Genomic DNA, 13,822 nt, shown 5'->3' with positions numbered 1-13,822 from the left:
ACAGCCAAGTGTCTCTGGGCCCCTGGTCTCCCCAGGGTCAGCCACACCCCAGGCCTGGGGAAAGGGTTAAAATTCACCAGGGCCAGAAAGGGGCAAGAACAAAGCCAGGAGACCCAGAAGAGTATTTAGGAAAATGAATCCAAGTCCTCCAGGGCCAAGCTAAGCAGCTCCACCAGGCCCACCACAGCCCCACGGAGGGGCCTGCCAGTGGCCCTACCCAGGCCCCGCTGGGCTCTGCAATGTGACCTCTGGCCTCTCCTTCACCAAACAAGGCCCAGCACCCACTGGGTGCTCAGGCCGGGCCTGCTTCTCCACCAGCTCATCACACAGTAAGCCTGGGGGGCGCAAAGGGGACCCTCAGCCCCCAGAGTAAACATACTTGAACACTCCTGTACACAAAGTACACGCTCACAGCCACATGTGCACACTTTTGTCCTCATGGGCTCCTAAGTCCGCACACAAATCACTTGTGGGCACTCACTCGTGTGTGTGCGCACACATAGCCCCAGAACCCACACGTTCTCCGTCACAAAAATGAGATCCCACAAGAAGCATTTGGCACATAGTAAACACTCAATAAATGGACAAATGGCAGCCATGCCCACTCGCCCCGCACTCATTCACACCAAACCCCACGATCACAACGCTCCCATGTGCACACGCACCAACTCGGCCACAGGCACGCGCACACTCCTGCGAACACACCCGGAGGGACAGATGGACACGCCGCCCACGCACGCTCCGACGCACGGCCCGGGACACACTCAAGGCTCACGCGCGCCCCGACCTCCCGCGTGCACACCCGCCAGCTCTCCCCCGCGGAGCCTCGGGCGCGCGCGCGGGCGCGCGCACCCCCCTGCTCGGCCCGGGTGTGGGTGACTGCCCCGCCGCCCGGCCCCCGCCCCTTTCCCGGCCCGCGCCGGTCCGATCCGGCCGGGCCCCGGCCCCAGGTCACTCACCGGCTCGCAGGCGGGCTCGGCTGCGGGCTGAAGGACCCGCGCACGGACCGGCGGGCGGCCGGCAGGAGCAGTGGGTCCCACACGAGTTGGCGGCGCCGCGGCCGCACGCTGGTCCGCTGGGTTCCGCCGCCGCCTGCGCGGGCCCGCGTGCGCGCTCCCGCCCTCCCCGCCGCGGGGCCGCGCCGCCCCCTGCGCTCGTGCGCGCTGCCGCCACGCAGGCTCGGGGGGCGACGGGGCGGCGCCCTCTCCACGCGCGGATCTCCCACTCTCCCAAGCCCGCTTAGCTGAGGACCCCCTCCCCATTTTCAAGCTGGGGAAACTGAGGCCCAGACTCACCCAGCGAGTCAGGCCTAACATGTCTCCTTCTCAAGCTCTAGACATTTAGGATTAGCGTCTGCAGCCAGTCAACCCCCCTGGACCCCTGCCACGCCTCTTTGGGTACCCTTCCCCCGACATTGCTCCCACCATAGCCCTGGTCATGTGGATCTCGGCTCATCAACAAGCACTTATTTTGCGCCTGCTGAATGAGCCGCTGAAATAAGCTCCAAGGGTATCTCGATGTGTGAAGGTGCTGGTCCCTGCTCTCAGGGGCCAACGTCTCTTGTCTGGAGCTCCCCAATTCCTGTGAACCCCAAGACCGGTAAGTGTCAGTGTGCAGACGTTTCTGGAAGAAGATTCTACTGAGGAATGCTTATCACCCCCTCTAAGGAGACAGAGTCCACATGGGGGCCCAAAGGCAGCAGCTCAGTTCCCTGCTTCACTTCCTAGAAGGGCCCCCACCCCCCAAAAAAGGGGACCCTCCTGGCTCAGACAGTTATTGCATCCACACTTGCTGATGCTTCTCCTCACGTGCAAAACTGTGCTGTGTCCCCAAGGAGGGCAGGAACCAGAGACTGACGCTGACTGCCTGCCAGCTGCCCAGCTTGGTCAGGGCACGGTCCTGGGCACAGGGGGATGCCCACTGGGCCTTGTTTGCCCAGTGAGTGACCATGTTTCAAGTGGCTGTGATCTATGACAATAACGACACCAACTGAACACCCACTGTGTGCCAGACTCATGGCTGCACACTCTGCCTGGCTGGTGCCATTCGGTCCCACAGCCATTCTATGAAGAAGGCTTTAAGCTGCTTTTGAGCCCATTTTGCAGATGGGGTAAACGAGGCCTAGAAACGATGCTTAGAAAAGCAAAGTCTCTTGCCCAAAGGCACCCAGCTGGTAAGTGGTCGAGCTAGCAGTTGGACCACAGATTGTCTGATTCCAGTGTCTATGTCCCTAATCTAGATGGTGAACAGATCAGCTCTGTGCTGCTGATATAAGGAGGGGCCGACTGCTGATATAAGAGGAAACAGCCCTCCCACAAACCAACCCCGATGAGACAGATCATTCTGCAAACTGGTTAGTTGGGGATCTATTTACAACCTCACATCACATGATATACTTTATAATGAATGCCAGCTAAATTGAAGAGTTAAATATAAGAAATAAACGGTGCATGAAATAATAGGAAAAAATCAAAATTTGGAGATAGTGGGGCCCAGTGGGCATCCCCCTGTGCCCGGGACTGTGACCTGACCTAGCAGATGGGTGCTATTGGCTGTGTTTGTGCAGCAAACATTCATTCATTCACTCATTCACTCGGCACATATCTCCAAGCGCCTTCTACTATTCTAGGCGCTGGGATACAGTCATGAAGAAAATATAGTCCGGACTCTCTTGGGGCTTCAATCTGGGGGTGAGGGTTAGGGGGAGGAAAAGTATCTGGGGATGGCAGGGAAAGTAGGTTTGGTGGAGAAAATAAAGCAGGGAAGTGAGAGGAGAGCCCAGGAGTGACTTTTCATAGAGGTTACTGGGAGAAGGCCTCTCGGATGAGGTGGTATTTGAACAGAGGCCTATAGGAAGGACTGGGGGAAGAGGACGTCTGTGTGCAGGACAGGCCCCATGCTCTGAGAACCATCCTGGTACGCTACAGAGCAAGCACCAACATTCCTGTCTGAAGGAAACTTCGGGAGCAGCTCCAGACCACTGAGAAAAGAAGCACCCCCCCCCATATCTGTGTAAGAATCTGCCATGTGCAAAGCCCATTCTCAGCTTCACAGAGCCCCTGAAACAGGCACTCCCAAGGTCTTCATTTGCCAGTTCGGAAACTGAGGCTCAGAGAGGTCAAGAGATATGCTACAGGTCACACAGCTAGCCACCATCAGCAGAGACGAGGCTGGCTGCAGGCCAGCTGTTGGCTGCTGCTGCGTGTTAGGGAAATGAAGATGTCCTGGCCAGCCCTTCCCTCCCTCTGGGACTATAATTTAGGGACCGGAGGGGCTGGGACATCTGCTATAGGCTTCTAGAGACAGGAGGGTAGGGCAGCAGGACTGAGGGCACGGGGAGTTATCCCCACCCGGTTTTCCCGGCCTTCCTCTTCCTTATCGCCTACTTCCTTCCCTCTGGCCTGGTCCCAGGTCCCTGGTGATGTGCTGGGGCGGGGGGGGGGGGGGGGGGAAGGGGGAAATCAGGTTAAATTCTGCCCAGAGACCCAGCACAATCCCTGCACTACCGGCACCACCCTGGCCAGGGCAGTGGTGGGTAGAGAGAATTGGTACAATACAACCTGAGCCCCATTCAACTTTTGTTTTTAACGCAAAGGATTTTTTTCTTCGAGTCCCCGGATGAGTCACCGTGAAGAGGTGCTTTGCAAAAAGACTCCCAGAATTAGAATCAATGTCTCCCCGCGCACAGTGCCTGATGCTTCCTCCCACGGTGGCATTTGTGAATCCGATCTGGGAGAAGGACTCTCTGTTCACCCCTAAGAGTTTCAGGCTTAAGGCTGTGTTTCATTATCTCTCTGCATTAGGGGGAGAGGACCTTCTCTTGTGGGGCACCTTGTCTGTGCCTGGCTCTGCTTGAGGCTTTTCATCCTCCCAGCATCCCTCGAGGTGGGGGTCAGGATTGCTGTTTTACAGATAAAGAAGCTGAGGCTCAGAGGAGTAACGTGGTTTGAAGACAGCCTGGAATGGAACCCGGGGTTGACCCAAAGCCTGTATGGTTGTCAGTATTTGGGGGGAGTGGCATCGGGAGGGGGACGGGGAGAAGGAGGCGTGAAATATCAGCATCAGATTGGTTCTTTGAAAGCCCTATGTCCAAAAGGTCCTTGATGGGTTTCCCCTTGATGGGCATTTGTAGAAGATGCTCTGGGTTTTCCCAGCAACTCTCATTTGTACGGGTCGTCTGGGTGTGATTATTATTATTATTATTATTATTTGTCTTTTTGCCTTTTCTAGGGCCGCTCCCGCGGCACATGGAAGTTCCCAGGCTAGGGGTCTAATCAGAGCTGTAGCCACCAGCCTATGCCAGAACCACAGCAATGCGGGATCCGAGCCGCGTCTGCGACCTACACCACAGCCCACAGCAACGCCGAATCCTTAACCTGCTGAGCAAGGCCAGTCAGAGATCGAACCTGCAACCTCATGGTTCCTAGTCAGATTCGTTAACCACTGAGCCACAACGGGAACTCCTGGGTGTGATTGTAAACAGCATTCCTTTTCACTCCAGAAGTGTTTGCAGGAGTTTCTGTTGTGGCTCAGCAGGTGGCAAACCCAACTAGTAGCCATGAGGATGTGGGTTCAATCCCTGGCCTCTCTCAGTGGGTTAAGGATCTGGCATTGCCGTGAGCTGTGGTGTGGATCACAGATGCAGCTTGGATCCCCTGTTGCTGTGGCTGTGGTGTAGGCTGGCAGCTGCAGCTCTGATTCCACCCCTAGCCTGGGAACTTCCATGTGCCTCGGGTGTGGTCCTAAAAAGTAAAAAAGCAAAAAAAAAAAAAGGGGGTCTGGATTTAGATGATTAACTTTAGGGTCATTCTGGTTGATTGCAAAGGTCATTGCATTGGGGGATTCAGATTTTACTTTTATGAAATTGGGGCCCCTTGTCTGCTGGGCTTGTCCCCACATTCTGATGTGTGTGTATCTGACCAAGAACTTTCACAAGACTTTACGGGGCTTTTCAGGAGCAGCAGACCCAGCCTGCTGGGGAAAAGGGCAGGATTGAGTCAAAGCTCCCTCCCACCTCAGCGCTGCCCTTCCCTCCCTGCCGTTCCTGCCACCGCCCTCCAATACTTGGCATTTCAACAGATTCAAATCTGGACTCGGAATGAGAACTGTACCTTTCACGTAGGATTGCTTAATCGACCTCCTCCGTCACACTGTGAGGTAGTGATGGTTGCCCATTTTGCCGATGAGCAAACTGAGACTCAGAGACTGCTATTACTGAACCCTTAAAACCACGGTGCCCCTGCATCAAAGGGCTGGTCTTTGTGGCTGCTGAGAGGCATCAGGCATGGAGATGGGGAAGTGCAGGAATGTTATTCGGGCCTCCAAAGGATTCTCATAACCTCATGAAACGCTGGGACTTTGGCCCTGGTTTACTTTCTGGATGCCTGTGCCCTCCTGACACTGAGCTGAGCGAGACTTTCTGGCTGTGGCGTCTCTTCTCTCCTCTTCAGGGATGAATTGGCCAGGGCCTTCTGCAGCTGCCCAGAGCCTGGCACAGGGAAGACACAAGATTCAGGGTGTGACCAGAAGGTCCTGTGCGCCCAAGGCAGTCTCGGGTCATGTCTACTGTCCTAGCAACAATGATGGGGTCCCCTTCCAGGCTCAGAAGTGTCCTGGATTGGACAATAAATTATATGGCCACCCTGTTACTCATGCCAAATGAAACAATAACTGGCCAGGTGTGTCAATAACTGGTCGTCTCGGTAGGACACTGAGGTATGCACTTGTCACCTACGCATTGGCCATGATAATGGGTATCCCTGTCCCTGATGAGAGTTTATAGACAGTAAAGTGAACGTGAGGAGGTGAATCGGTTTGTCTAAAACACAGTTCAAGGGGGCATCCGATGGGTCCAGAATTGTGCTTCGAACCGAGTCACCAGGTCCTCCCCTCGGCCTCCAGATGCCCACATGGCTTTGGGAGCCAAGTGAGGGGCCCAGCTGCCCTTCCTGAAAATCCTGGCATATGTGGCTAAGATGAGTTTCCTCTGGGCCTGAGGCCTCCTCTCTACCCTCTCGGGGCTGGCTGCTCTCAGAGCAGATGGAGGCAAGGGGCCCTCTGGATTTCGGGCTGCCAACACCATCCATCCATTGACCACAGATCCCAAAAGTGAGGGAAGTTCTCTGAAGGAGGAGACGGGCCTTTGGTTGCTGGCCTTCTCAGCCCGGCCCCTGGCTTGCTGGCAATGGGTGTGACTTTTCCAGGCATCAAGACATACCAGGATTGTCTCGGGGGCTAGGGGAGGAGGGGCCAGATGGAGACTGGAGGCCCGCAAAACCTGAGTGGGAGTGAGGAGGAAGAGGGCAGGGAATCAGAAAAGCTTGGATGAGGTTTCTTTGAGAAGGGCCTTGCACTGCCACTCCCTTCCCCCAGCCCCAAAGCAGCCCTCTGTGCCAGGAGTGGGAGCAGCAAATATCTACTCCACCACCGGAAAAGAAAATCCATTTTCCCTCATTCAGTGATATTCGGAGGGACCAGGTCTGGAGTGGCCACTGCTGTTTGGGGAAAGTCCCCCAAGGCAGGGTGTATGGGTAGAGGGTCACCCAAGAGGAGAGGCAGTGAGTCTGGGGGCTCCAGAATCCCTGAAGAAGGAGGCATGTTTGGGCACTGCTCAGCTTTGGGCTCAGGCTTTGGGTTCTGAGCCGCGTTGCTCAGGCAGACCTAGGCTGGGTCACCATTTTGACCCCACACATTCTGCCTGAGGCCAGTTGCCAAATACCACAACCCAAGCTCTGCAATCAGCACCCCCCCAGAACTGGGCTGGGGCCAAAGGCCTTGGCAGAAACCCAGCCTTGGAGCCAATCAGCCCAGGCTTCCAAGCCCGGTTTGCCACCTACTAGTGGTTTGGCCATAAGAAGCTCCTTCACCAACCAGAGCCTCAGTTTCCTCATTGGGAAACTTTGTCACCAGGTTAGGATAAGGTGAAGATACCAAGCCAGCTCCTGGCTGAAAATAGTATCAATATCCACCGATTATCAGGCTCAGAACCCGGCACTTGACATTGTACAAGTGTCATTTCTTTTCATCATCCCAACAAGCCGATGAGGTGGGTGCCAGGGTCACTTCCCTTTGCATTACGCATACAGCTGGGTATGTGCTTCCATGTCTCTGACCGACAAAAAAAGGCTCAGAGAGGTAAAGTGACTTGCCCAAGGTCACGCAGTGGCGGAATGGTGATATGCAGATACAGTTAGCTGGCACAGCTAGCTCCAGGATCTCAAGTGTCAAGTAAGCAGAATGATACCATGAGTCACTTCCTACTTCTGGCACATCTCATACTATATGCCTTTACTGAAAAAGAAAAAGAAAAAAAAAATCCCTGATGTAGTGTTTGCCAATTTCCGTGGTATAAAGTACTCCCAACATGGCTGATTTAAAGCTATCAGCACTTCCCTGTAAGTCTCAAATATTTAACAACCTGCTCTTATTTAACAGTCCACTCTCACCAGCCAACGCAAGCCAGCTCTTGCACATCCCTGGGTCCTATCATCCCCCACTTAGACCCTGTCAAGGGGTGGCCCTGGTCTCAGTGCTTTCAGGTTCCATTTTTCTTTGCGAGGGAAGAAGGAAGGCAGCCAGCCTGTACTGAATACCTACTATGTACCAGGAATTATGAATACCCACTATGTGCCAGGAATTATGCTGCTGCATCCAAATCTAGAACTCCCTTTAATTTTTGCAATAGCCCTTCAGTGAAGGTATTCTGATCCCCATTTACTAGGTGAGAAAACCAAGGCTCAAAAAGGTTATATCCGCTGGCCAAAGTCACCCAGGAAGTAAATGGCAGAGTCAGGATTTTTTTTTCCAGGGCCGCTCCAGTGGCATATGGAAGTTCCCGGGCTAGGGGTCGAATCTCCAATTCTATGCCGCAGGCCTACGCATGGCAATGCCAGATCTGAGCTGTATGTGCAACCTATGCCGCAGCTTACAGCAACCTTGGATCCTTAACCCACTGAGGGAGGCCAGGGATCAAACCCGCCTCCCCATGGATGCTAGTCAGGTTCTTAACCTGCTGAGCCACAGTGGGAACTCCCAGAATCAGGATTCAAACCCAGTCTTCCTGACAAAACTCCACTGAAAAGCAGGCTGTGTCTTCGGAGCTCTGGGTCTGATAGGAGCAAGTCCTGGCCCATTCTGGGCCTCAATTTCCCTGGCTATAAGAAGGAGTTGGAAAAACCCATTCCTTAACCCTCTTTTCTGGCCTAAATGAGTTATCAGTTTAAGGTTCCAAGAGCATAGTGGGGTGGGGGTGGGGGTTTACACCCATGGAATGAATTAATCCCTAAAGGGAAGAGTTTTGCGTGTTGCCCACCTGGGCAGAGGTGTGCGGGAAGGGCATATTTCCCACTCTGCCTGGGACACACGTGCTCGGAGGCCGGGTGGTGCTGCAGAACCTGGATTTGAACTCCAGCCCTCCAGCATCCTGGCTGTGTGACCATGGGCTCATAGTGCCACCTCTCGGGTTGTCCTTGGTCCCGCTTTCGTCTCCCCTGTTATTCTGGAAGCCCAAGGGGCACTGGAGGGTCCCTGATGCGGAAACCTTTGCACCAGGTAAATGTGGCAAAGTCCATCTCCCTTTACCAACTGTCGCCATTCCTTTCCCTCTCTGGCCCTCATCTTGCCAAGTGGATTTAGCATAAGCAAACCCTCTTTTCTCCCAGGCCTGGAAGCCCAGAGCAGCTGAAAGGGGATGGGAAGGCCTGAGGTTTCTGTTTCCAGCAAAGGCAGAGAAGCCGTGCAAGCCCCCCTCTAACTCCCCCACCCGTCTGGGCCCACCTCCCTCTGGCCTGCACCGGCTGGTTGGTCTTCTCAGATTTCTGAAAGCCTGTATTCCCAGAGGAGGCATTAAGGATGGAGGAATGCAGACCCGGGTGTGCCGAGTTGAGGGGGCCGCATGGAGAGAAGCGGTCTGGGGGAGAACGCCCCCCCCCAAGCCCCACCAGCTGCATCTCAGCCCAGCCCCCACCGGAGAGGAAGAGAAAGGAAGCGAGAAGGACAGCAATCCAGCAGGCGCTCGGAGGAGTTCCTGTGCTCGGGTTCAGGATTCCTGGGTGGGGAGGGGCGAGGAGGCAGGAGGCCCCGGGCCTGGGGAGTCTGGGGGTTTGAGACCACCGTGGACCGGGCCCCGGTGCGAGGGCTCTGTTGGTGAAGATGGAAGGGAAAGGGTATTTACTGAGCAGGGATTATTGTCGGGGCCTCGAAAAGCTCTTTACCTGCAGAATCAGCTGGAATTGGGCCTTCCTACCCCCCACCCCTCCGACCAAGAGCAGGCTCAGCACAGAGTTGCGTCCAAGAAGAAAAGCAACCAACCAGCAAGCAAATGCATGAGATTTAAAAAAAAAAAAAAAAAAAAAATCCAACCCGATTCCAATTCCCAAACCGCTACAAAGCAGAGCAGCTCTTCATTGAGAGAACTAAGCAGCACATCCTGCAGAAAAAGTCATCAAGCCAGCCTGTGACCTCATGCCCTCTTCACACGGAGCCTGCTCCCATCTCTCCCCACCTCTGCAGCTCCTTCCTGATTTCTGCCTCCCTCCTCCTCTCAGGTGGTCATAGATTCCAGTTTCCGCAGGCTGGACCTGGCTTATAGCTGTTTATAACCAATAAATAGTGCCCACTTTCGTGCTCAAAAGTGTCCTGGGAGAGCAGTAAAGTATACACCCGGGAGTTCCTGTTGTGGCTCAGTGGTTAACGAATCCAACTAGGAACCATGAGGTTGCGGGTTCGATCCCTGGCCTTGCTCAGTGGGTTAAGGATCTGGCATTGCTGTAGGTTGCAGTGTAGGTTGCAGACGCGGCTCGGATCCCGCCTTGCTGTGGCTCTGGCGTAGGCCGGTGGCTACAGCTCCGATTGGACCCCCAGCCTGGGAACCTCCGTATGTCAAGGGAGCGGCCCTAGAAATGGCAAAAAGATTAAAAAAAAAAAAAAGATACAGCCCACCCGCGCCCCTCCCCACTGACTTCCAGCGTCAGCAAAGGCCCTGCTGCTGAGCAGATTCAAGCAAAAGCACCCTTCGAAGGCAAGGAAGGGAGCAAGATTCTGACCACTTTTATTGTCTTGACCAGCTCCCCCTGAGTTTTCTCATCCATTCTGTATGGTATTGACGCCGCCATCAAGTCTGCATTCTAGAAATGAAGGAATAAAGGCCCAGAGCTGAACAGTTGCTCAAATCAAAGATCCAGGACATCCCAAAGTTGCGACGGCCACTTGGCTCTGCCTGAGTCCCAATCCCTCATGGTTCCCCGGAGGCCAGGTGACATGGCTGGTGGGAGCGGATTAGCTTGGCACCCTCTTAATTTCCAAGGGAGAAATCAACAGGCTTCCTCATGCTGTATGTGGGGACCCTAAGGCCCAGAGAGGGTTTGTGCCTTACTCAAGATCACACAGCACATAAGCAGCAGCGCTTGTGCTGGAAGCAGGCCCCTTATTCCCAAAGCTTCCCTGAGTTTTTCCTGAGCGTTCAAGAAGCCTCAGTGTCATTCTGGGACTGGAGCGAAAGCCAGGGGAGCCTGGGGCACTAACATCGCCACTTCCCACTGTGTCATTCCCACCCAAACACCTGGGTATCTGACTCAGTTTCCTTGTCCAACAGACTCTCTAGAGCCCCTTGACTGAGCCTCTCTTCCTGGCCCACCCTTGTTGGACCCTCTCCCAGGAGAATGGAACCAGACTCCAAGCAATCCTGAAGCCCCGAGTAGATGTCATGGGCCTCAGACGGGAGTAGTGTCCAGACCCTGGAAACTCCCACTGCAGTACCTGTTGGTCAGGGTCCCTGGTGTGGAATGCCACATCAGAAGTGCACCTAACTTAGTCTGATATTCAGGACCCTTCCTTCTCCTCCCCACCCCCACCCCCACAAGCATTTTATTCTTCAGCCATATCTTTCTAGGCACACTCCAGTTTTTCTGGCATCTAGCCTTAGCACATGCTCTTCCCTGTGCCTGGAGTGCTTTTCCCCGCACCAGTCAGAAGAACTCTTATTCATCCATCAGAACCCAAATCAAATGCCCCTTCTCAGGACATCATAGCCACACTGATGGGTCTTATGGATGGCTTACAGCCAGTGTCCTTTCTGATTGGTCAGGGACCATGACAAGCAGGTTGTTAAAATTTGAGACTCTGCCCCATCCTCTCCCCCTGTGAAGTCTTTTCTGACCCTACACAGTCTCTCCTTTCCACCTCCTGGGCTGTGTTGTGCATCCCTCAGCTATAGCCCTTATTCCACTGGCTAACTTGGTTCTGCCTCCTCCCTAGTCCATGAGCTCCTGAAGGGCAGAGACCATGACTGCTCTATCACGGTACCCTCCCAGGGCCATGCCAGTGCCCAGGTCAGTAGGGTAGCACTTTGGGCACAGGCTCTGCTCCTTAGAAATGACCACTGGGAGCTGGAGGAGCCCCAGGAAACCTCAAACAGCTCCCATTCCTTGATGGGATGGGCTTCCTATGGGCTCACCTATTGCATGTGCTCTCATAATATCTGACAGGTATGGCTTCCACTTTACAGATGGAGAAATCAGGGCACAGACAGGGGAGGAAACTTAGCCAAGTAAGTGATAGGACTGGGGTGTTGTGGTGGGGGGGCGGGTAATTGGGGGAGTCGCAGAGGTCAGCACATCCAGAATGCCGTGGATAAGCCTCGCTCTAGGAAAGCCAGCTGGTATCTCCCCTGTCAGGTGAGGATGGGGACTGGGATTTGAACTCAAGTCTCACCTAAAGTCCCTGCTCTCTCCACATGGTCTCTGAATCCCAAGCAGCCATGTTGGGGGCGGGGCAGGGCAGCGTCAACTTGGGGGCCTCTGCCCCCGCCTGCCAGATCCCTGCTTGGGACAGTGAGGGGGGGGGGTTGAAGTACAGAGACTAACTCCACTGGGGGGCCCCTGGCCAGGAGGCCACATGGGATGGGCTGGCCCTTTGACCTGGGCCCCTCTTCTCAGGCTTCCAAGGCAAGCCTGGTCTTCGACTGCCCTTGGCCTCCATCCCAGGTAAGGATGCTAGGAAGCCCTTCTGCAAAAGACTTGGGACTTTCCAGGACAAACCAAAAAGAGAAAACCCAAATGACCCTCCCACAGGGTCACATTAGTCCCAGATGCCATTCGCATGTCTGACCTTTTGTAACCTTCAAGGGAACTGGAAGGTGGCTTGGTGGCACCAGCCCCCAAGGCCTGAGTCTTGAGATCTGGGTTCCAATGCAGGGCTGAATTTGCCCTGTGACCTTTAGCAAGCCACTTGACCTTTTTGACCTTTGCTGGCTTTGTAAATTAAGGGGTTGCTGGAAAAATTAAATGGGAGAACAGGTACCAAGTGCCTAGCATGGGGCTGAAGTTCCCTGTACAAATGGGGATTGCATTGGAGTCTAAGATATCCTTGTGCCCCAGAGAAAGTCCCCTGGCTCCCTCTCCACCAATCTTGGTAATCTACAAATTCCCCAGGTAAGATCAGCACGCCTGCTGCCTTAACAAAATCTGGTTTGACCTTCATGCCCCGTGGGTGGGGAAAGCACAGGCCCCCTTTTCCTCTTCTGTCCAGAGCTCTCTCCTTTCAAGCCCACGTGGGAGGCCCTGGGCCTCCTTTTGATGAGATTGTTGCTTGGGAGAAAGTCCCTATACCCTGAAAACCGAAGACGTCGGAATCCTACCACATCCCCCTCCACGCGGTTTGGCCTAACTTTTCAGAATTTGGCTGAGCTGCAAACCCAGTCCAATCTATGGAACACAAAAGTCATGCCTGAGGAGCCCCTGCTGGGTCCCTTTGAGTTGTCAGCTCCCGCGTGTGTATGTCGTAAATGGGTCTCCCTTTAGAGAATTTCAGTTTGCATGCAACTTCTCAGATGCTCCTGTAGGGTCAAATAAACCAGATCTACTTGTTCTGCAGTCTGGAAGCCACCTGAGCGGGCATTTCCAGTGGAAGCTTCTATCCTAAACTTCATAAATCATGCAGCCAGCTCACACCTAGAATCTCATCTACAACCGACAGGAGAAGCTTACTGCATCCATTTTCCAACCTGAGAAACTGAGGCCCACGGGTTGGGAGGGGTTCACCTCAACTGCTGCATGGATTTAGGGCAGATCAGAATGAGAGTGACTTTTCCCGCTGTCCCTGTGTGCGCTCAAATCTGATCCGTAGTCAGATGTGTTATCTGTTGCCCCGCTGGCCTCCCTGCCCTCAAATCTTCTGGTGGTTTCTCTTGTCCCAGGTCCCTGCAACCGACAGTGTGAAGTCCCAGTTTCTGAGGATGACAGTCTGGTGTTTTGGCATCTACCGACCTCTCCAGCTCCACTGCCAGCATTCCCCTTGTGTTCCAGCTTCACGGGACGTCTCTTCAGACCCCCAAATGTGACTTAGAATCATGGCCCAGGCCAAGCTCTCTGCCTCAAAGCTGCTGATGTGGCTGTGGCTGGTGGGGATGTGGGGACAAAAGTTATACATGTGCAAGTGTGCTCTAGGACTAGGCTGGGAAGAAGCAAGCTAGATACCCAAGCTTGCACAATGTAAGGAGATGGTTCCTGAGTAAGTTAAACATAGATTAGCACGTGACCCAGCAATTCCACTACTAGGTGTAAACTCCCCAAATTAGAAATAGGGGTTCCGATGAAAACTTGTACTTGAATGTTTACAGCAGCAGTAATCAGCATAACAAAAGATGGAACCAATCGAAATGTTCATTAACGGATGAGTGGATGAGTAAAACATGATACATCCCTACAATGGAATATTACATGGCCGTAAAAACGAATGAAGTCCTAGTACCCATTACATGTGGTTGAATCTTGAAAACATTTATGCTCAATAAAAGGAGCCAGTCACAAATGGCCACATAGTATAT

General features: G+C 53.9%; 1 protein-coding gene across 1 annotated transcript in view; it reads right to left on the bottom strand.

Moving 5' to 3' along the window:
- NEK6 (NIMA related kinase 6) overlaps positions 1–1,124 on the bottom strand; it is a 92,554-nt gene extending 91,430 nt beyond the window's left edge. The window contains exon 1 of the mRNA XM_003122163.5: positions 960–1,124. The gene's annotated coding sequence lies outside the window, so the exon portion shown is untranslated. The remainder of the gene's footprint in view (positions 1–959) is intronic.

The sequence above is a fragment of the Sus scrofa genome, chromosome 1, assembly GCF_000003025.6.
Source record: "Sus scrofa isolate TJ Tabasco breed Duroc chromosome 1, Sscrofa11.1, whole genome shotgun sequence".
In the NCBI taxonomy this organism is placed as follows: domain Eukaryota; kingdom Metazoa; phylum Chordata; class Mammalia; order Artiodactyla; family Suidae; genus Sus; species Sus scrofa.
The sequence above is the reverse complement of the archived record's forward strand: the minus strand, read 5'-3'. Positions and strand labels throughout refer to the sequence as shown.